The sequence below is a fragment of the Capra hircus genome, chromosome 6 (assembly GCF_001704415.2).
Source record: "Capra hircus breed San Clemente chromosome 6, ASM170441v1, whole genome shotgun sequence".
Taxonomy (NCBI): domain Eukaryota; kingdom Metazoa; phylum Chordata; class Mammalia; order Artiodactyla; family Bovidae; genus Capra; species Capra hircus.
The window spans coordinates 321,257-343,447 of NC_030813.1; the positions used below are offsets into that span (position 1 = coordinate 321,257).

General features: G+C 36.4%; 1 pseudogene; it reads right to left on the reverse strand.

Annotated features, from left to right (window-relative positions):
* On the reverse strand, positions 11,783-12,688 carry LOC102168527 (annotated as a pseudogene).

Genomic DNA, 22,191 nt, shown 5'->3' on the forward strand with positions numbered 1-22,191 from the left:
TGATGAGAAAATGGACACCTAGTATCTACTTAAAATGGCACCAATTCCTTTTAAAGGCAAGTTATTTTGAGACCCACTGAAATCATTTTCATTTAATACAACTGTTTTGAATATCTAGTACTAATATTCTTCTAAGAGCACAGTGATAAATTAGACAAAGTTCCAGTTTTTATATAATTTAAATTATTTTGTGAGGAAGCAAGGAATTATTTTTCAAGAATAAAAAAAAGAGATAATAGTGTTAAGTAACATGACATATAATGTGCCAATTTAGGATGTAAAATAGAGGTAACTACAGAATTTGCTTGATTAAGTGGTTTCTAATGAAATCACAAAATTGGTGTAGAGTGTGTGGGTGTGTTTTGCAGTACTTGGTGCAAAGTCAATGTTAAATAAATATCAATTAAATAAAAAATTGGAAAGTGAACAATGTGTTATAATTTTGAAGGAATAATACAAGAAATAATCAATCATCCTTTATTAAGGTAATTCATGATAAAACTGAAGAACAAATCATTTTTATGAGTGGACTCATAATCCTTTTTGACTTTTAAGTTAAAGTTAGTTAAGTCGCTCAGTCATGTCTGACTCTTTGCGACCCCGTGGGCTGTAGCCCACTAGGCTCCTCTGTCCACGGAATTCTCCAGGCAAGAATACTGGAGTGAGTTGCCATTTCCTTCTTAAGGGGATCTTCCTGACTCAGGGATCTGACCCAGGGATCTATCCCAGGTTTCCCGCAGGTGCTTTAACCTCTGAGCCACTAGGGAAGCTGTTTTGACATTTAAGAGGAAATAATTCCTTCATTTGAAATACTCCATGAAACTTTCATATTTCTTAAACTTTATTTGTAGCATCTCTAGGTTAATATATCTACAACTCTGATCTTCCTATTTGTCTATATTTCGCTTGCCAGATTATCTCCTCTTTCAAAATAAATTAACATTCAGAAGTTATTTGAGTTACATCTTATCAGACTGTAATTATAGTGGCCTAGTTTGGAAATAATATACTGAGAAAAGGGCTCCTCTAATTCCAAAGTAGTTCCCCCAAACGCAATACAATAAACAAGATGTGGCACTTCTTCCTTTAATTTATCAGAGAATTCACTCACGCAATCTGCATGACTATATAAAAGAATCTCTTCAGCTATCTAAGATAGAAGCAGTTATACCTGATTTCAGGTAATCATCTGGTATATACACTACATAAGTAGGCAAAATACCTAGTTTTTTCCTCCCATTCTGTTGCTTAACTGTTCATTCCCTAGGATCCCAGGCTTCCATTCATAAAATAAAAGTGATTAGATAATCTCTGAAGATCTCCCCAGGTTCCAATAATGTGTGACTTCTGATTCTCCATTAATTTGCGGAAGACATCTGTTTATCTCTCTCCTGCCTTCCCTTCTCTGCTACATTGATAGAGTCTCTTGATGCATTGAGACTGTAAAAAGTAACAAATACAGTGTTAATTTCACTACTATTTCTGTGTCTCAGTTTACTTCTCTGTAAAATCAAGGTAAAGATAATATCTCTTTATATGGCTCATAGAGGATCCTGCTGTGATTTATGTCTGAGAGTGTTTTGCCTATGTTCTCCTCTAGGAGTTTTATAGTTTCTGGTCTTACATTTAGATCTTTAATCCATTTTGAATTTATTTTTGTGTGCGGTGTTAGAAAGTGATCTAAAATTAAAAGCTTCTGCACAACAAAGGAAAATATAAGCAAGGTGAAAAGGCAGCCTTCTGAATGGGAGAAAATAATAGCAAATGAAGCAACTGACAAACAACTAATATAAAAAATATACAAGCAGCTTATGCAGCTCACTTCCAGAAAAATAAATGACCCAATCAAAAAATGGGCCAAAGAACTAAATAGACATTTCTCCAAAGAAGACATACGGATGGCTAACAAACACATGAAAAGATGCTCAACATCACTCATTATTAGAGAAATGCAAATCAAAACCACAATGAGTTACCACTTCACACCAGTCAGAATGGCTGCGATCCAAAAATATGCAAGCAATAAATGCTGGAGAGGATGTGGAGAAAAGGGAACCCTCCTACACTGTTGGTGGGAATGCAAACTAGTACAGCCACTATGGAGAACAGTGTGGAGATTCCTTAAAAAATTGCACATAGAACTACCTTATGACCCAGCAATGCCACTGCTGGGCATACACACCGAGGAAACCAGAATTGAAAGAGACACATGTACCCCAATGTTCATCGCAGCACTGTTTATAATAGCCAGGACATGGAAACAACCTAGATGTCCATCAGCAGATGAATGGATAGGAAAGCTGTGGTACATATACACAATGGAGGTTTACTCAGCCATTAAAAAGAATTCATTTGAATCAGTTCTGATGAGATGGATGAAACTGGAGCTGATTATACACAGTGAAGTAAGCCAGAAAGAAAAACACCAATACAGTATACTAACACATATATATGGAATTTAGAAAGATGACAATGACGACCCTGTATGCAAGACAGCAAAAAAGACACAGATGTGTATAACGGACTTTTGGACTCAGAGGGAGAGGGAGAGGGTGGGATGATTTGGGAGAATGGCATTCTAACATGTACACTATCATGTAAGAATTGAATCGCCAGTCTATGTCTGACGCAGGATACAGGATGCTTGGGGCTGGTGCATGGGGATGACCCAGAGAGATGTAATGGGGAGGGAGGTGGGAGGGGGGTTCATGTTTGGGAACGCATGTAAGAATTAAAGATTTTAAAATAAAAAAAAAGATAATATCTCTTTATATGGTGATTTTTGAATAATTAGTTTCTAAATATGAAATTTCTTAAAGCCATATCTGGAAAGTACTATATATTTAATAACTATTGGCCATCCTCAACAATTACTAAATGCTTCCCTGGTGGCTCTGATGGTAAAAATCTGCTTGCCATGAAGGAGACCAGGGTTCAATCCCTTGGTTGGGAAGATCTTCTGGAGAAGGGAATGGATACACACTTCAATCAGCGAAGGCAATGGCAAACCACTCCAGTGTTCTTGCCTGGAGCATCCCAGGGATGGGGGAGCCTAGTGAGCTGCCGTCTATGGGGTCACACAGGGTAGGACATGACTGAAGTGACGCAGCAGCAGCAGCAGCAGCAGCAGCAGCAGCAGCAGCAGCACACAGTTCAATAAATATTTTTGCCTGTAGAATTCCATGGACAGAAAAGCCTGGTAGGCTACAGGCCATGGGGTCACAAAGAGTCAGATACAACTGAGCAAATAGCACACACATAATTACTAACTATAAGATCAAGGCCTCAGAGAAAATGTAAGCAACCATCTCAGGAATTGGACCTTGTGCTGTCCTTCCCTGAACAAGATAGGTAATATTATTAATATTAATATCAGAAACTTCAGAGAAAACACAACTCTGATACTCAAACACAAGAGTCTTCACTTCCTTAAATATTTTTTCCTTTTTGCTTAAAATAAGCATGTGGTGCCTAATTTACAGGATTACTGTGGAGTGTAAATAAGCTTACATATCCAGAGCTTGATGCTCAAGAAGATGTTAGTTTCCCCTCCTTCCTTTTGGAACCCACATATTGTTATAAATTTAGGAGGTCCTCACACTATTTGAGTGGTAGTCAGTTCAGTCCGTCAGTCGTGTCCCACTCTTTGCGACCCCATGAATCGCAGCACGCCAGGCCTCCCTGTCCATCACCAACTCCCGGAGTTCACTCAGACCCACGTCCATCGAGTCAGTGATGCCATCCAGCCATCTCATCCTCTGTCATCCCCTTCTCCTCCTGCCCCCAATCCCTCCCAGCATCAGAGTCTTTTCCAATGAGTCAACTCTTCGCATGAGGTGGCCAAAGCACTCGAGTTTCAGCTTTAGCATCATTCCTTCCAAAGAAATCCCAGGGCTGATCTCCTTCAGAATGGACTGGTTGGATCTCCTACCAGTCCAAGGGACTCTCAAGAGTCTTCTCCAACACCACAGTTCAAAAGAATCAATTCTTCGGCACTCTGCCTTCTTCACAGTCCAATTCTCACATCCATACATGACCACAGGAAAAACCATAGCCTTGACTAGACAGACCTTAGTTGACAAAGTAATGTCTTTGCTTTTGAATATGGTATCTAGGTTGGCCATAACTTTTCTTCCAAGCAGTAAGTGTCTTTTAATTTCATGGCTGCAGGCACCATCTGCAGTGATTTTGGAGCCCCCAAAAATAAAGTCTGACACTGTTTCCCCATCTATTTTCCATGAAGTGATGGGACCAGAGGTAGTAGATTTTTCCAATTAAGGTTATGAGTTCTGGACCTACATAGAATGAGATACTGGCTCCAAAATTCACTTGGAGCATAATCACAAATAAAATATATAACCTCAGCTTCTTCATCTATAAAATGAATAATACTGTAATTAACTCTGAGATCTGCTGTAAAGATATGATGAGTTCACTTATATAACAGCTTAGGACAGAAACTGGTACATATTAAGATAAAACATTTAGTAAATATTCATTGTCATTGAATATATTTATATTTATCATATCAATGGCTATATTGTATTATTTTGAATAGCTTATTTGCAATGTGTAATATTGTAACATGGGATAAATATGGATAAGACATAGCAGAGTTTCCCTTCCATAAACAATCTGCTCTTTCTTAGAAGGCTGGGGTTGCTCACTTTGGGGAAACATCCTATCATGTAGACAAATCTTTCTCTTTGGTCTGGGTTGAGCTGACTTTCCACATTTCTGAAGGTAAATGTACTGCTTATTTCAGCCAGTTAATACTTTTGTTTTCTTTCTTTTGAATTAATTAACCTTATCCAATTAGACAGTTGTTTATGTTCCCCTTTGATAATTTTTCTTCATCTCAACTAAACTTAGGAAAAAGAAACCTACCACTTAAATACTATCCATTCAAATAGCTTGTTTGAAAATTTAATCATACATTTTTGCTTCTGCATAATCTTAGAAGCATACTGGTGTTTTGATTTAAAAATTTTTAATATATCTTCAGTTCCTTCACTGAAATACTGTCCACTTATCTGATGGGCCAGTGCATTCTTCTTCATATTAAACTTTTTTTCCATAGTGGAATCCAAAGGGCTAGTAATATGATTAAATTTGTGAAATATGAAAAGACAAGTAAATCTAGTAATATTTTTATAGCTGCTGAGAGACATGGCACTGATAACTTTAAGAGCTCATGTGCAAATCACAACTCATGATACTTGCAGCCAGGTTTTCCCAAATAGTAAAAATAGCATTTTAAAGTTTCTGGAATTTTTCAAAGGTTAGTTAGAAGGCTTCTATCATAAATACAATCAGACTGATTCAAATATTCATTTTAAGGAAAATCACTATTATAATTAGGAAGTGGATTTAACTTTAACAGCTCTTGACTCATCAGAGAGATTTCTTATAAGATGTAGCTTCACACCTAATATAAAGTCAGAATTTTAAAAATTATAATTTCCATGAAGTAATCCATCTTTAATTGCATAAAATCTTACAAGAGAACTCGTGAGTTCCACTGCTACAGATAAGCTTGGTAAATTGAACTAATCTTTAGATTTTTTTTGCATGCATTTTTTCCATTTTTTTTTTCCACAAAAAATGTGTCTCTCTGATATTTTACCTTTGTCTTTATAGAAAAGTGACATATATACATATATATGTATACATATATACGTGATATATTCTGCTTGATGTTAAATTGGCATTTAAGGAGAATTCTGACAAAATGTGTAATATAGAAAAAGTCTCAATATCTCTGACGATACAGAAATTTCCCATCAGTATACTTTGCCAAAATGTAAATCATAGCTTCAATTTCTCAATTTCTACCTAATAAATAAACATGCCAAAGTTCTTAATTATATTTCCCTATTGCATCAACATGCAAAGCACTGAGATCAGACATGGGACATGGAAACTATGAGGAAATTGAGTATATAATGACTATGGACATGGAGTATATAATGCTCATTTGTCAGGACAGGGCAGAATCAGTTAGCTGAGGAAGGCTGAAGTGAGCTGCCATGGGAAATACTGAGAATCCTACAGATAGAATTAAAAGTTCAGAGAGTAGACTCAGGATTAAAGACTTAATTTTTCCTGGGGAGGAAAAAAAAAAAAAAGCTTGTTAGGGCATTATAATTTATGGCTGATGCCTGGAAAAGACTCCTATATTTACCCCTATGCTTTTCTTTTTTTCAGAAAGCTCACATGCCCCCATGGGCCTCTCTTGCAGATGTGCAGACAATTTCCCAATTTATCTTTGTAAGGCAAACTCCTTTGTAAAAGGATATTCTCTTTTTCTGATTGAATTTTCCATATTTTGCAGAATATGTTGCATATATTTGCAGAATATATTACATATATTGCAGAAAATATATTTTAAAAAGAACTATAACAAAAATAAAATGGTCTCAAATTTATTCATATAAAAATATTTACTATCTCCTAATTCTAAAAGGTCTGACTTGGACAAAACTTACTATGGAAAATGCATTTGCTGTTGTTTAGTCATTAAGTTATGTCCCACTCTTTTGCAGATCCACAGAATGTAGCCTGCCAGACTCCTCTGTGCATGGAATTTCCCAATAAGAATATTGGAGTGGGTTTCTGTTTCCTTCTCCAGGGGAACTTCTTGACCCTGGGATCAAACTCACATCTCCTGCATTGGCAGGTGGGTTCTTTACCATAGAGCCACCAGGGAAGCCCTAGAGAATGTATTTAGTAGTGAACAAAACAGCCTTTGTCCTCAACGAGGCTGGAGACTAAGGAAAGAGACAGACAAATGAAATAAACAAGAAAATAAGCAAATGTATAATTACAAATAGTATATTTTAAATAAACAAATAGGAAGTTGTGGGTGATTTCTTTTTAATCTATAGAATTTTTAGTCAAGTGTAAATCTTGGACATTCTTATGTTATACAGATATTTATTCCTTAGTTGCCTCTTGAATTTTACTTTCAGTTCAGTTCACTTTAGTCACTCAGTCATGTTCGACTCTTTGCAACCCCATGAATCACAGCACACCAGGCCTCCTTGTTCATCACCATCTCCCGGAGTTCACTCAGACTCATGTCCATCGAGTCCGTGATGCCATCCAGCCATCTCATCCTCTGTCATCCCCTTCTCCTCCTGCCCCCAATCCCTCCCAGCATCAGAGTCTTTTCCAATGAGTCAACTCTTCGCATGAGGTGGCCAAAGTACTGGAGTTTCAGCTTTAGTATCATTCCTCCCAAAGAAATCCCAGGGCTGATCTCCTTCAGAATGGACTGGATGGATCTCCTATCAGTCCAAGGGACTCTCCAACAGTTCAACAGCGTCAATTCTTCGGCTCTCAGTCTTCTTCGCAGTCCAGCTCTCACATCCATACATGACCACAGGAAAAACCATAGCCTTGACTAGACGGACCTTAGTTGGCAAAGTAATGTCTCTGCTTTTGAATATACTATCTATGTTGGCCATAACTTTTCTTCCAAGGAGTAAGCGTCTTTTAATTTTATGGCTGCAATCACCATCTGCAGTGATTTTGGAGCCTAAAAAAATAAAGTCTGACACTGTTTCCCCATCTATTTCCCATGAAGTGATGGGACCAGAATGCCATGATCTTAGTTTTCTGAATGTTGAGCTTTAAGCCAACTTTCTCACTCTCCTCTTTCACTTTCATCAAGAGGCTTTTTTAGCTCCTCTTCACTTTCTGCCATAAGGGGGGTGTCATCTGCACATCTGAGGTTATTGATATTCTTCTCCACAATCTTGATTCCAGCTTGTGTTTCTTCCAGTCCAGCGTTTCTCATGATGCATAGAAGTTAAATAAGCAAGGTGACAATATACAGCCTTGATGTACTCCTTTTCCTATGTGGAACCAGTCTGTTGTTCCATGTCCAGTTCTAACTGTTGCTTCCTGACCTGCATACAGATTTCTCAAGAGGCAGGTCAGGTAGTCTGGTATTCCCATCTCTTTCAGAATTTTCCACAGTTTATTGTGATCCACACAGTCAAAGCCTTTGGCATAGTCAATAAAACAGAAATAGATGTTTTTCTGAAACTCTCTTGCTTTTTCCATGATCCAGCCGGTGTTGGCAATTTGATCTCTAGCTCCCCTGCCTTGTCTAAAACCAGCTTGAACATCAGGAAGTTCACGGTTCACATATTGCTGAAGCCTGGCCTGGAGAATTTTGAGCATTGCTTTACTAGCATGTGAGATGAGTGCAACAGTGTGGTAGTTTGAGCATTCTTTGGCATTGCCTTTCTTTGGGATTGGAATGAAAACTGACCTTTCCCAGTCTTGTGGCCACTGCTGAGTTTTCCAAACTTGCTGGCATATTGAGTGCAGCACTTTCAGAGCATCATCTTTCAGGATTTGAAACAGCTCAACTGGAATTCCATCACCTCCACTAACTTTGTTCATAGTGATGCTTTCTAAGGCCCACTTGACTTCACTTTCCAAGATGTCTGGGTCTAGATTAGTGATCACATCATCATGATTATCTGGGTCGTGAAGATCTTTTTTGTACAATTCTTCCGTGTATTCTTGCCACCTCTTCTTAATATCGTCTGCTTCTGTTAAGTCCATACCATTTCTGTCCTTTATCAATTTTACTTTATATAATTCTATAAGACAATTGTATTTTCTCCTCAATTTTTTACCTGCAAATGTAGTATTTATATTTGTTGAGAAGTTGAAATCATATGACTGAATTCATCTTTTAAAAAATTTACTTAATCTTTATTGTTTGTCTGAAAGCTTCTAAGATCTTTTCATGTACCACTGAAAATTTTTAAACAGTTGGTGGGTATCTGTGAATGGATCTATTTCTATGGTTTCTTTAAAGTTTACCATTTGTCAAAGGATACATTTTAAAAGAGAATATTATTGAATTTTTATGCAAATGATGAATGGACATGTCAAAGATTCTATTGAATTTATTATTAATATTTAATGTAGAAACCAGTAAGATGTTACCATCAGTTCAGGCAACAGTTCACCACATATTTTCATCAGTAAGGGGTGCTAGAATGAATTTGTAAGTTGATGCAAAACTAGTCAAGTATCCAAAGGGCTATCATTAATTACATTTCACCTGACACAATTTGAATATCTATGGCCAGACTTTGTTGACACTGATATTATTTTGTGAGTCAACTTCTCTATTTTGAGTTGTAAAATATCTTAGCCAAAAATTATGAAAGGTAGATAATAACCTGAATGCAAGAACTAGTAAGATCACTCCCTAAATTAAAAAGAATCTCACTGTTCTCTTTCTTGATATTATATATGCTATTAATGATCCAACTGAAGAGAAAAATATGGCTGATGCTCTTGAGAAGCTGAGAAGGGAGGAGATCAAATTGCAAAAGTAAAGGAGTTAAATCATAATTCCCTGGTTAATGATTGATATTGACAATGAAGTGTTTGCTTACTTATCTTATTAAACTATAGTTTATTTACAATGTTGTGTTGGTTTGGGGTATATAGTCATGTGATTCAGTTCATATATATGTGTGTTCATATGTATGTATATTTTTCATCTCAGATTACTTTTCATTATAGGTTATTACAAGTTATTGAGTATAGTTTCCTGTGCTATACAATAATCATTGTTGTTTATCTATTTTATGTTTGGTAGTCTGTATCTGTTAATCCCAAACTGTCAATTTATCCCTCCCCTCCCCTTTTCCTTTTGGTAACTATGTTTGTTTTCTGTGTCTGTGAGTCTTTTTCTGTTTTGTAAATAAGCCCATTTATGTATGTTTAAAAACACATGTAAGTGATTGCATATATTTGTTTTTATCTTTCTGACTTACTTTACTTAGTAAGATAATGTATTGGTCCACCCATGTTGCTGCAGACTCCAGGTATTTTAATAATCCACATTCACAACTTTTATTCCAAGAATAAAAATAAAACAGAAACATTTGTGTTAATTTTTGAAGTTTTATTTTTTAATAATACAAGTCTCATTGGTTGGAGGATAGGGCTTCTGAAGCAGAAGGAAACTTTGAGGGTTGGCTGATCTTCTTATTAAAGACCCTGCTTATTTCACACCAGAAAGTGATCTTTCACTTTCCTGCTCTGTTGTGTTCTCTGACATGTATACTGTGCATGCCCTATCCAGGAGTATTCGATAGCTGTTAAGAACTAGATTTAAAAGAACAACACGCAAATATGTTAGGATTTTCTATAAGAATTTCTAGCACATAATGTTTTTAGGTTTATTTGTTGGGCATTTTCAACTATGTTATTTTTCTTTTTTACATTATGAACCCATTTTAAGAATCCTCAACATTGACAACTCATTTTTATCTAACCTGGCTTTCTCTACAACTTGAAAACAAATTCTTATGCAAGTACATCATATCTATGAAGTTTTTTAAAGACTTTTGAAATTCTACCCATTCCTAACCATTTATCTAGAGGCCTGATCTTGCTCCTAGTTATTTCTGACATTGGGCAAAAGTTCTCCAAGATGACTTTCAGTTCCTACTGGAAAAACTGATATTAACTTGAACAGTGACAAAGATGTGATCATTGACTTTAAGTGGTATTCTCTACTTGCCCATTCTAAGGAAAAAAAAATAATTTCACCAGTAATAGGTGCCCATTGCACACCGTGCTGTGCTTAGTCAGACAGTCATGTCCTACTCTTTGTGACCCCCTAGACTGTAGCCTGCTGGGTACCTCTCTCCATGGGGATTCTCCAGGCAAGAATATTGGAACAGATTGTCATGAGTTCCTCCAAGGGATCTTTCCAACCCAAGGATTGAACCCAGATCCTCCACATTGCAAGTGGATTCTTTAGTGTCTGAACCACCAGGGAAACCTAGTTGAAACATGACATTAATATGAGTCCCATTCTCACATCCTCGCTTCTCCAAAGGAAAGTTATTATCAGAATGGTTGCATTTCTGAAGCATAACAGGAGACTGGGCAATAAAATAGTGCATATGTATTGAGCATTTACTGTGTGACCAAGCAGTGTTTCAGTCCTGCACATATCCTCACAAGACTGTGTGTTGGACTATTGTTATCACTTGGTGGATGGCTTGTTGAGCATCTGTTTGTTGAGCATATGTCCCAGTCTTCACAGTTGGTAAGCAATTTTGGGTCCAGAACACATACCCATAACAAATATGCACTATCAGGTGCTAGAATTAGCCAGAGTTACAGTTCACGTTTACATGGACAAAGTTGAGAGAGACAGTTCCTTTGAACAAAAGAAAAGAGATTGATGTGGGGCTTAGATAAGAGTACTGGTGTTGGACATTTGAGAAGCTCCAGATGGCTGCTGGCTACACAATTATCAGAGTAGAAAGCTATATTTTTAAGAAATTGCAGGTCCAAAATTTGGTCTTTTAGGATATTCTTTAAATGATGCAAGTAAAATGTTGGAATTATCTTCTAAATCATTGCTACCTGGAATTGGCTTTATTGAATAAAGTCACATACAAGAATGGGCTCTATGGGTTCTCAGTGTTTATTTGTATTACATGATGCCTTTGATAGTCTACTGCAAAATGTCTAAACTGACTATACAGCCAAAAGATCAGAGGGGAAGAGGAGATATAAATAAGAAAACAAGAAAACTAGTAAAGAGCACAGCAGAGAGTATGGATAAATCAGGGGAGTTGTAAGCTTTTGCTCATAATTAAATCTATATATTGCTAAAACAAAATGAAACAAAAAAGCCTATAAGGAAGCATTATACATTTTAAAGTCTTCAGTGTAGAAAATTACTATATTCAACAAGTTCAGTGGTGAAAATCAAAGGTATCTTTTAGTTCATTTCCTTTCTTACTGCAACATGGCACTAGAGTTTCTTTATGGAATTCTTCATCTCAAAGTTTCTCACTGTGTAGATTAGAGGATTAAGCATGGGAGCAATGATAGTACATAAAAGAGGGAACACTTTGTCTTCTGGTAAAGTAGTTACAGGTCGAAAGTAAACGTAGAATAAAGGAGCAAAAAAACAGAACCACCACAGTGATGTGGGAACTGCAAGTGGAGTAGGATAGAGTAGGATATCAACAAGACCACAAAAGTCACCTGGCCCATGAGGCCCGAATCGGCGATGACCAGGAGAACGATTCTGGTGCTGTCAGTGCAGGCCAGTTTCAGCAACGGATACCCATGGCAGAAGTAATGATCTATTTCCTTGGGGCCACAGTACGGTAGAAAGTGAGAAACTGACCAGAAACTGACCGAAGGAACACAGGAACGCCCAGCGCAGGAAGCAGCAATCATGGCAGCACACTTCTGTCTGGTCATGATCAGACTGCAGCGCAGAGGCTTGCAGATGGCCACCTAGCGATCATAGGTCATCCCCGGGAGGATGAAGACCTCCTTTTTTTTGGGGAGGGGATCAACCCCAAAGAAGTGCATGACGAAGAGCTGTGTCATGCAACCATGGTAGGAAATGGTCTTCTTTGCTGCCAGCAAGTCAGCGATCAACTCGGAGGTCACAGTGGAGGTGTAACAAAGGTCTGCGAGGGAGAGGTGACTCAGAGAAATACATGGGCTGCTTCATAAGTTGACTGGAGGCGATAGAAATCATGACAATCAGGTTTCCAATCAGAATTGCAACGTAACAAAGTAAGAACCATAAAAAACAGAGAATTTCAATTTCCTTTTTCTGAGAAAGTCCTAAGAGAATAAATTATGTGACATTATTCCTATTTTCCATGACTCAGAGCAGTTTGTAGCCACCTGAAATTAAATAGTTATCAATCTTTATAAATATGTAAGTAAATGCAATGATGTATATTATTTCTTGTCATGGGCATTTTAAAATGGAAAGCATTCAAAACGTGAAGAAAAAGATTTTGATTTTGATTTTGAAAGGTTTTCCTTGTATTCTTTTTGTCCCTTTCTGAAAAATATTAATTCCTGATAAACAACTTTGATACCTGATTTAAAAACTGACACTGTAGAATGCAGCATATTTATGCAACGATTCTATTAGCATGTATTATCAAACATAACTGGATAATATGCCCTGGTAGAATTCAAGAAATGGTACTGTAGAAAAAAATCAGTCATCCCTTTCCTATTCTATTTGTTATTGAGAAAATAGACAGAGAAATGAAAACTTGAGAGAAAATAAAAAAGCACTTTTCTGTGGATAATGTTATATGTGAGAAATTTCCTTCCATCTATCCTAGGTGAAAATGTGATAAGTAGAAAAAATTAACCAATTTGGAATCATGAGGTTTATATACATGGCCAAAATCAGCTATATATCTGCCGTACGTGATTTACAAATATGATTAATTTACAAATGTGCTTAATTTACAGATAGAATATTATATTTTATAGTCAAACAAAAAGATAACAAATAAAGTATAATTACCTCTATTTTTTCAAAAGGTATCATCTCAAACTTTAAAAATATTTATTTTCTACATTCAGTAAGGCATTTGAAGTTAATAGTATGTTTCATTTGAATTTTAGTCTCATACAGTGTCTTACTCACTTGCATAAATTGGCTCCTTTCTAATCGATGTACTCAAGCTGTTCAACTCTTCCTAATAATCAGTCATCCTGAAAATGTTTGCTTCTTTCTATTCCTGTATCACATGTATCTCAGGCTGGTGTCTCAGTTCCTGTATCTCAGGCTGGCTTTTCTCTCTTCCATTCCTATTATCTCCTCCTCCTCTTAGTCCCTGCTGTAAAGTAATGTAAGACCAGCTCTAATAATATGCTCATAACTATTACACCTTTGAGCAAACCAATACTTTTCTGCTGGCAGAAGTTCAAGAAGCATAGACTAGGGAGAACTACTGAGAATTAATCATTCCGCTAAATCACACCAAAATTATCTACTTCAACTATATAAAACACAAGACCTTAGTATTTAAAATATTTTATTTCATTTACTCCAAACTTCAGAACCAATATATTCACAATTTATTTTCAAATCTGTAACGCTCCTCTCATTATTTTTCATTTTCAGTGAAATTGACATTCAAATCTGTGTACATAAAGTAGGGTTTGGAAGAGAAAAACTGCAAATCTATCTAGTGTATGAGAGTCATCATCAATGGCCACAAAATGACATTTAAATATGTAACAACTGAAGAGTGAAGAGAGGATATTTGTAGTGGTCAAATAAGCCATCTCATTCAACTAAAAATTACATTTTAGGCTTTTAAAATAATTCCCAATAATTTAAAAGAATGCAGGGCTCTATTCTAACTTCTCCCTTAAATTATATTCTTTTGATTTGGTTGGAAACACTGTAAGTTATATATTCAATCACAAATTATTCTTTAATACTTGACTTACTGCATGAATTAATCAATTAACTTATATTTTCTCAGCGTTGTTTTTTTCCCTTACAATTTGTCTAAAATCCTACCTCTGAGATTCTTTATCAGATAGCAGGTTAAATCATATTTGAAAAAGACAATGTAAATGCCATTTTGGTAAGTGCATTTGCAGACTAAAAGTGGAAAATCAATGAAATGATTATGAATTATCAAGAAAATAAGCAAAAGCTTTTAAAATGCAGATTCTTTTGCCTTACCAATACTTGACTATTTCAGGCAAATTGAAAATTATTTAAAGATTTTAATCTTGAAAATGCACTCAGTCTAGGCCATTCGAAAGAGAAGGAATATGTGAAAAATACCTAGAAATTAATTTGCATTTTAAAATATAAAAACTGTTTAATGCATGACCCAAAACTATAATCTATATTCCTGAACAACTTGAAAGCATTTTCCCTATTTTCAGTTACGTCTATGGAAAATAGAAACCGTGACTCATATGTCTATAAGAGTCATTTTCATATTTTCAAAAATTAATAATTATATCAACAGAAGACATTCTTTAAAATACTGGACTATTTGAAAAGTGAAGCAAAACATTGTCTCCTTCATCTTGTTGTACTATTTTCTAATTTGTTGGCGTGAGTATGCCACATTCATTTTTTGTATTTCAGTTTAGGCATCAATAAGCAATGGGAGTTAAACTATATGTTTAAAAATCTCTGCTGGACCCTAACTGCTTGTCCATCATTCCAACATAAATTTTGAGGAGTCAATAGCTGGATGTTGATGACTATTATTTTCCAAACAAATAATTTACAACTCCCCTCCAGGTTATTGTGTCTCATTTCCTTTAAGATTAACTGAGCCAGTCTCAGAAAGAAACACAACTCCACCAGCTTTCCTTTTCCTTTGATCCTTTATAGTCTGATATTTTAAATTATCTGTATCCAATCCAGGTATATAGAAGGTTCCATCATCTATAGTTCAGACTTAAGTATTCTTCTCTGGAGTCCCTAATTATTTCCTGAAGTAGTGAACCTGGACTAGCAGTTTCAAACCAATCTTTACTCAATACTATCACAGTCTATTAAACTCCTACTACTTCCAGGTAGATTTCAGTAACTATAGCCCACCATGCTATAGTTACTCACATATTCTAAGTCTTGTGGTTCTTAGAACTATCTACCTTGCTTCATTTTTTTTCCCCCTAATTATTACCAGATACCGTTAAGTGCTTTAGCTTATCTCTCTAAAACAATCTTATCTTGGTGAGAGTTAAGGCCAGTGCCTCATTTTCTCCCTAACCTGGACATAATGAAAAACAAAACCAAACAAAACTTATGCCATTCAAATCTATGTTGAATAGTGAATGTTTGACTTTGGAACAAATTATATAAACTTTCTGAGCCATTTTACTTGTTTAATCCCTAAAGAAAGGAAACTAAAACTCATGTCTTTTGGATGTGGGATAGGTTATTAACCAGTTATCAATTACTATGTGTCAGGAATTGTGCTAGGTGGAAAAAAGACTAAAATCATCTAGGAGGCTTTATTAAAATTTTCATTTAGTAAGTGAGTTATCTAGTTCTCCCATAATAAGATTGTAACTGGATAATGACAAGTTATGAAGGATTTGATGAATTAGATTATACAATACATTCCTCATTTAATCAATTATATGGCACTGTATCTCATCATGAATTAAATTATTAATTCTGTTAGTTTTCCCATTATATCCTCACTCTACACTTTGATTATTTTAAATATTCAGTATGCATTTGTCAAATAAATTTTATTTCAATATTTGATAGAGTGAAATGAAAATTCATTTTAATTACATGTCATTATCATTATAATTATTTTGTCATATATTTAAGAGACAAAAACACAGAATGCTTACAATAAAATTTACTTCAGAATGATAGACTCAGAAAGTTCACCTTAGAATTGCTTTCTAATTTTTCCTAGTAGTCTATTAGAAAAAAAATCATTTTAAGGTCACATAAATTCTCCCCTGTAACCTTCCCCCACTTCTCACTCCTTTGGCTTACTGTGGAGGCTAGACCTTTAAGAGTAGTCTTATATATTAAAACTCTGTCACTTGCCCTAAAACCCTGGTTTTCTCCAACCTGGCTGGTCTCCAAAATGTGCAGAACTAAATCTGACAATGCACTATTAGCCACTCTTTCATTTATTCTGAATATTTATTCAGATCATCTTCATTAACCTCCTATTTTAATTGACAACACTGTCTTGGCCAAATCGTAATAGAAAAAGTGGTGTTTTTAAATACAGGAGTGAGAAACTCAAGCCACAAATAGGGCACATTCAGGCAATTAATAGAAAGTAAGAGCAGAGTGATTTAACATACTTTGTACCTCTTCAGTTTTTCTTTAACAAATTTTCTGTGTCCTTTACTGAAATATAAGTCACCAGCTTTCTGCTTTATTAGCTTCCCTTTAACATTCCCCAACTTATGAAAAAAATGTTTATCACTGTCATTTTTAATACTTTAGCAATTGACATAGGAAGGGTAAGTTATCACACATGAATTGTACAAAAAATATGTAGCCATGAAAGAGATGCTCTGTATTACCAGGTATATAAAGCAATAGTTTCAAATGTTGACTATATGAAAATGTGGTTAAAGTTTTCTAACAAACATTAGCCAAGGGGAAAATGATCATTAAATTATATTTAAATAATGAATTCTAAAAACATATTGATCTAGCAACAGTGATTAATTGTGGATTGATTAAAGAAAAGTTAATTCATGTCCAATTCACCAGATACTTGGCTTAAATCTCAGGTACATGTAATATTTCACAGTACAATAATATAAATTAACCAGTAAATTCTATGACTATGTAGTAATATGTTTCATTATACAAATAATTCTGTAAAAATCTGAAAATAGAACTTATCTGCTCTCTAAGGTAAGGTGTCCAGCTTTTTTCTTAAGCAAATTCAAAACGCTTTTCCCAGTTTTATTTTAATATTTAAGAGAACAAAATGGTGCCATCATTTATGTTGGCAACTATTCTTTATTTCTCTTTAAATAACACTTTAATTATATTCTATGGTGAACATTAAAACAAAGACAACACAAGGTTCCTATCTGATTTCTAAGCAAATTTAACTGGGAGATATTTAATTTGCAGACATTTATTGTGCTCCAAAATCACTGCAGATGGTGATTGCAGCCATGAGGGTAAAAGACGCTTACTCCTTGGAAGGAGGGTTATGACCAACCTAGGTAGCATATTCAAAAGCAGAGACATTACTTTGCCAGCAAAGGTCCGTCTAGTCAAGACTATGGTTTTTCCAGTGGTCATGTATGGATGTGAGAGTTGGACTGTGAAGAAAGCTGAACACCGAAGAATTAATGCTTTTGAACTGTGGTGTTGGAGAAGACTCTTGAGAGTCCCTTGGACTGCAAGGAGATCCAACCAATCCATTCTAAAGTAGATCAGTCCTGGGTCCTCTTTGGCAGGAATAATGCTAAAACTGAAACTCCAGTACTTTGGCCACCCCATGCGAAGAGTTGACTCATTGGAAAAGACTCTGATGCTGGGAGGGATTGGGGGCAGATGAGAAGGGGATGACGGAGGATGAGATGGCTGGATGGCATCACTGACTCGATGGACGTTTGTTTGAGTGAGCTCCGGCAGTTGGTGATGGAGAGGGAGGCCTGGCGTGCTGCAATTCATGGGGTCGTAAAGAGTCAGACAGGATTGAGCGACTGAACTGAACTGATTGCAGTATCTCTGTGAGTTTGGAAATTCTCTTTGGTGTAATGTGACCAAAGTGAAGCTGAACTTTTCTGAACATTATTCAAAGACCTAAAAATAATTATATCAATCAAACCATATGTTCCCTATGTGTATATGGAAACTAAGTACAAATCAGCTTCTATTTTATTATGGGGACAATTGTGAGAAAACTTAATGATCTGGAAAGAAAGCTCATAATACCCACACCTCAGAGAGAAGAGGCAGGTAAAAGGAAAACATTGATACTACCTCAGTTCAGTTTGTGGAGCTTGCTGGCTATTCCAGCATGCATCTCCTGTAGTCTATTAATAATAAAACCACTTTGAAAAGTTACCACACCCTGTTGTCCATTCTTCCTCAATGTCTTTCACTGTTGATTTTTCTGTCCACAGTTCACCCAAATAGCTCCCTTATATACCTCATCCCTGTAATGGAAGGTAATACCAAGTCATTTTATGGTTACTTACGTTTTTCTTATTTCTCAGTAACATTTTGAGACAGTATTTTCTCTTCTCTGACAGCACTTTATTCAAGCTCCAGAGACCATATTCCTCAAATGTTTACATTTTTAAAAATGGCACTTAACAACTTTAAGTGCACAACTCAGTAACATTGCTTGTATTTACAATATTGTGTAATCGCTATATATTTCCAAAACATTTTCATCACTCCAAACAGAAGCTTCACACCCATTAAGTAATGACTCTTCATCCTCCTTTCCCTCTGCCACTGATATCCTTTAATATACTCTGCCCCTGTGAATCTTCTTACATTTCATGTAAGTGAAATTATGCTCCTATCCTTTTTGTTGTTGTTGTTAATAACTTAGTTACTTTGGCTGTATCAGGTCTCAGCTGTGGCACACGGATCTCTCATTGTGCTGCCTGGGCTCTTCACTGCAGTGGGGGTTGTCAGTTGCTCTTCCACAGGTGGGATCTTAGTTTCCAACGAGGGATTGAAGCCACGTTTCCTGTGTTGCAAGGTGGATTCTTAACCACTGAACTACCAAGGAAGTTCCCTATCCCTTTTTTTCTACATTCCAATTTAATCTTGATTTTTCACAAAATTCTTTTCTGTTTTAACAATCTCTTTCTTGAGTCCAACCAACTCTTTTTGGCATAATCTCTTTTTTCTATTCATGTTTTATTTAATACTGATGACATATTTTTAGTATTTTCAAATAATCATCTAAAGAGATTTAGTTTAATTCAGAGTGTTATGGTTTTTGTCTGTTTTCTCTGAGTGTGCCTTTGTGTACATGTGATGTTCTTCCAACAACATGAGAAGACTCTACCCATGGACATCACCAGATGGTCAACATCAAAATCAGACTGAATATACTCTTTGCAGCCAAAGATGGAGAAGCTCTATACAGTCAACAAAAACAAGACCAGGAGCTGACTGTGGCTCAGATCATGAACTCCTCATTACCAAATTCAGACTGAAAGTGAAGAAAGTAGGGAAAACCGCTGGACCATTCAGGTATGACCTAAATCAAATCACTTATGATTTTACAGCGGAAGTGAGAAGTAGATTTAAGGGCCCAGATCTGATAGATAGAGTGCCTGATGAACTATGGAATGAGGTTCCTGACATTGTACAGGAGACAGGATCAAGACCATCTCCATGGAAAAGAAATGCAAAAAAGCAAAATGGCTCCCTGGGGAGGCCTTACAAATAGCTGTGAAAAGAAGAGAGGTGAAAAGTAAAGGAGAAAAGGAAAGATATAAGCATCTGAATGCAGAGTTCCAGAGAATAGCAAGAAGAGATAAGAAAGCCTTCCTCAGTGATCAATGCAAAGAAATAGAGGAAAAAACAGAATGGGGAAAACTAGACGTCTCTTCAAGAAAATTAGAGATACCAAGGGAACATTTCATGCAAAGATGGGCTCGCTAAAGACAGAAATGGTCTGGACCTAACAGAAGCAGAAGATATTAAGAAGAGGTGGCAAGAATACACAGAAAAACACAACAAAAAAGATCTTCACAACCCAGATAATCATGATGGTGTGATCACTAATCTAGAGCCAGACATCCTGGAATGTTAAGTCAAGTGGGCCTATGAACAAAGCTAGTGGAGGTGATGGAATTCCAGTTGAGCTGTTTCAAATCCTGAAAGATGATGCTGTGAAAGTGCTGCACTCAATATGCCAGCAAATTTGGAAAACTCAGCAGTGGCCGCAGGATTGGAAAAGGTCAGTTTTCATTCCAATCCCAAAGAAAGGCAATGCCAAAGAGTGCTCAAACTACCACACAATTGCACTCATCTCACATGCTAGTAAAGTAATGCTCAACATTCTCGAAGCCAGGCTTCAGCAATACGTGAACCGTGAACTTCCTGATGTTCAAGCTGGTTTTAGAAAATGCGGAGAAACCAGAGATCAAATTGCCAACATCTGCTGGATCATGGAAAAAGCAAGAGATCTCCAGAAAAACATCTATTTCTGCTTTATTGACTATGCCAAAGCCTTTGACTGTGTGGATCACAATAAACTGTGGAAAATTCTGAAAGAGATGGGAATACCAGACCACCTGACCTGCGTCTTGAGAAATCTATATGCAGGTCAGGAAGCAGCAGTTAGAACTGGACATGGAACAACAGACCAGTTGCAAATAAGAAAAGGAATACGTCAAGGCTGTATATTGTCACCCGCTTATTTAACTTCTATGCAGAGTACATCATGAGAAACGCTGGACTGGAGGAAACACAAGCTGGCATCAAGATTGCCGGTAGAAATATCAATAACCTCAGATATGCAGATGACACCACTCTTATGGCAGAAAGTAAAGAGGAACTAAAAAGTCTCTTGATGAAAGTGAAAGAGGAGAGTGAAAAAGTTGGCCTAAAGCTCAGTATTCAGAAAACAAAGATCATGGTATCCGGTCCCATCACTTCATGGGAAATAGATGGGGAAACAGTGAAAACAGTGTCAGACTTTATTTTGGGAGGCTCCAAAATCACTGCAGATGGTACGTGCAGCCATGAAATTAAAAGATGTTTACTCTTTGGAAGAAAAGTTATGACCAACCTAGATAGCATATTCAAAAGCAGAGACATTACTTTGCCAACTAAGGTCTGTCTAGTCAAGGCTATGGTTTTTCCTGTGGTCATGTATGGATATGAGAGTTGGACTGTGAAGAAGGCAGAGCACCGAAGAATTGACACTTTTGAACTGTGGTGTTGGAGAAGACTCTTGAGAGTCCCTTGGACTGGTAGGAAATCCAACCAGTGCATTCTGAAGGAGATCAGCTCTGGGATTACTTTGGAAGGACTGATGCTGAAGCTGAAACTCCAGTACTCTGGCCACCTCATGCGAAGAGTTGACTTATTGGAAAATACTCTGATGCTGGGAGGGATTGAGGGCAGGAGGAGAAGAGAATGACCGAGGATAAGATGGCTGGATGACATCACTGACTCGATGGATGTGAGTCTGAGTGAACTCCGGGAGTTGGTGATGGACAGGGAGGCCTGGCGTGCTGTGATTCATGGGGTCACAAAGAGTCGGACACCACTGAGCGACTGAATTGAACTGATGTTATTACAGGGACATATTCATTGTTTGGAATGTTTTGACACATTTTATGCTTTTCTCTTCTCCCTTTGTAGTAGCATTATATGGATACAAATTTTTTTCTTTTCTTTCTTTCTTTCTTTCTTTCTTCTATTTATTTATTTATATTTTATTACTTAGTGGAGTAAATTTTGGGTTTTCTGTGGCTTATAAGGATTCTAGTTTAGTGCTCTTTTCTTCTGTAGTGTAGTAAAATGAAGTATATATGAATACACACACACATACATATACTAACACATACATACATGAATATGTATGAATGTGTATATTTTGTTGTTGCTCAGTTGCTAAGTCGTGTCTGACTCTTAGAGACCCCATGGACTGCAGCATGCCAGACTTCCTTGTTCTTCACTATCACTCAGAATTTGCTCAAATTCATGTCTGGTGAGTCAGTGATGCCATCCAACCATCTCATCCTCAGCCACTCTCTTCTTCTTTTGCCTTCAATCTTTCCCAGCATCAAGGTCTTTTCCAACATGTCAGTTCTTCACACCATGTGGTTAGAGTACTAGAATTTCAGCTTCATCATCAGCATATACCTAAATATATATATATATATATATATCCCTCT